Below are 2711 nucleotides of genomic sequence, written 5' to 3'. Positions count from 1 at the left end.
TATCACCTCAGCTCGCTTGGAACCTAGACTGAGATGGTATTAAACAAAGTACATGTTAGCAGGTTCAGTGATCTGTAATAGTTTGAACATCAGGGGGTAACTTGTTCCAGAGTCTCGGGGCAGCAACCCCAGAAGACTGATCCCCCCCCACCATTTATACCTTGACCTTTGGACTTCTAAAAGCAGTTGATTTGAAGAAAGCAAGGATCGGTTGTGCTCCCGCAGGGAGCCACTGTAGACTGTAGAGAACGGGAGTAAGGTGTGGACATCTAGACGTCAAAAAATGAGCAGCAGCCTTTTGCACAAGTTGAAGAGATGGAGTTTTAATTCAAACTAACATACACAGCATTACAGTGATCCAACCATGAACTAATAAAAGCAGAGATTGCCATTCTAGATCATGCCTGTTAAGGAGAGGCTTAACTTTAGCCAGGAGACTAAGCTGGGAAAAGCTCATTCTAACAACATTGCTAATTTGCTTGTCAAATTTCATGTTGCAATCAAAAGTAACCCCCCAATTTTTGACAACTGGCTTAAGGTATGAAGCCAGAGCGCCCAAACTCAAAGCTGGACTGTTTGGCCTGCCTAAAGTAGTGACCTAGATACATGTTTAATTTTATTCAAGGTAAAAGGCATCGTTTCCTTAGTTGCTCTAACCTTTAGGAAAACACCAGATGAAATGTAAGAGAGTAATTGTAAATCATACAATGTCACAGAATTACACTTGCAGTAGTAACAGTAATACAATTTTTTTTTCTGCAGCACAGCAAACTTTTGTTCCATTGATTGCATGTCAGTTTGTAACAATCCAGTAGTGACGTAATTTGTTGAAACTCCGCGGCCCCTCTTCCTCACCTCCCTGGCACTAGAAAACTTTTGCCAGGAGGAGAGCAACAGCTCCGGAGACAGAACTCCAGTTAGCCACTGTACAGTATCAACTCAAATTCAGCCAGCGCAAACCCACACTGAATTTGTGTCGCTACAGCGGCTAACTGAAGGAATAGGAAAAAAAAGATGCTCTGATTTCACCTTTTACAATCATCTTGGGCGGCGCTAAGTGACGAATGCGGGTACGGTGACTGCAAAATAGGCTTGAGAAGGAACTTGTTTTGGTGGAACATGTGCACGTAGGGAGGCGTGCTCTGGAATTAAAATGGCTGTTGAGTGTGTGATGACAATTTTACTCAAAATGAGAGATAAATTTAATTTGATTGAGGATTCTAACTTGGAGGATGTTTCCTGAATTGACCGGAGTTTAGAATGCCAACCTAAAGACAGTATAAGCAGGGCTCGACATTAAGAAACTTGTCCGCCTGCCCGGGACAAGTGGATTTTTTTGTAGGACAAGTAGAAGGGAAATTTACTTGCCCCACCGGGCGAGTTAAAACTCAAACAAAATAAAATGTCATGTTATTTCACGTTATGTGCCACTCATAACGTCTTTTTTTAAAACAAATCCATTTTTCCCCACAATCGGTCGAACCAGTGTCCAACTCAGAATGCTTTGATTGGCCAATCAAGGATTGGTCCAAGTTATAATCACAAACAGTTTAAACATAAATTTACACTTGAGTGGAGGGTGATGTTTCTTCAGGCTCCGCAGCCTGGCCAAGTGAAAGCACCAAGAATAATGAACCTTACAACAACAACACCATACGAGTAAAAAAGGGAACGATGGTATCAGGTATGCAGGTGCAGAGATGTATTTGTCTGTGTGCGTTATGAAGGAGTAATGTTTTGCGGCGTCTGCCGGGGGAGACCCAACTTGGCTGACAAGTGAGTGACTTTACCTAGCTAGCGTCGGCAGCTGTGTACCTAGCAAGAATTAGCATCATTCGTATAGGTTAAATGTACATAGTTTAATATCTGCTAATATTCAACTGTAAAGTAGCTACACCTTTAAAAAAAATTCTTTACCCGGACAAGTAGCTTTTTTGCATGGACAAGTGAAACGTAAATGTACTTGTCCAAAAGACAAGTGCCTCAAAAAGTTAATGTCAAGCCTTAGTAAGGCGAGGGACGTCAGGCCAAAAATGAGGGACATCCGGCAAGCCCGTAAATGAAACGTCGTCGATAAAGACTACATTCAACATGACGTGCTCGGCCAGATTGGTGGTTCAAACAGACAAGTTGAAACCAGTTAAACAAAGGATTTGGGATTCTTATAATCAAACTCCTCTGCCTGTGACTGCCGTCAATATGCATAGGCTAATTTGACATTCAGGGGATTCAACTTTTAAGTGCACTTATATAAAGTTTGGACTCATCTGGAGAGCACTTATTGGAAGTGGGCGTCTACTTACTTTTTGAATAATGAATAATCCCTGTGCAAGACACCATACACGCGCACATACATGCACAGAAATGCACACACAGTACACAGCGTATGCAAACACACGCGCACAGACATGCACGCATAAGCCTAGCAAGAAGATGGACTGTATCTTAGAAGTGGGGGGGAGGGGGTGTGTGTTTAATGACGCTCCTTGACTTTGTCTCCCACTTTTCTTCTCCCACTATTATTACCTTTTTTTTACCTCTTTTGTATGGCCCAGAGAGAGGTGTAGTCTGACAGGCACTGTCTTCTGTATTCAGCGAACGTGGGATGGATGAAATTCGTCCAAGAAGGGAGGGTTGGATGTTAATCCTCAGTGCTTTAGTTAAATTCTATTCTCTCCCCCCCCTTTCTCTCTCTCTCTCTCTCTCTCTCT

General features: G+C 42.6%; 1 protein-coding gene across 1 annotated transcript in view; it reads left to right on the top strand.

Annotated features, from left to right (window-relative positions):
• nbas (NBAS subunit of NRZ tethering complex) overlaps positions 1-2711 on the top strand; it is a 185629-nt gene that overhangs the window by 76806 nt on the left and 106112 nt on the right.

This window comes from Etheostoma spectabile, chromosome 18 (assembly GCF_008692095.1).
Source record: "Etheostoma spectabile isolate EspeVRDwgs_2016 chromosome 18, UIUC_Espe_1.0, whole genome shotgun sequence".
NCBI classification, from domain to species: Eukaryota; Metazoa; Chordata; class Actinopteri; order Perciformes; family Percidae; genus Etheostoma; species Etheostoma spectabile.
Note: the sequence above shows the minus strand (reverse complement) of the source record. Positions and strands in the feature narration are given on the sequence as shown.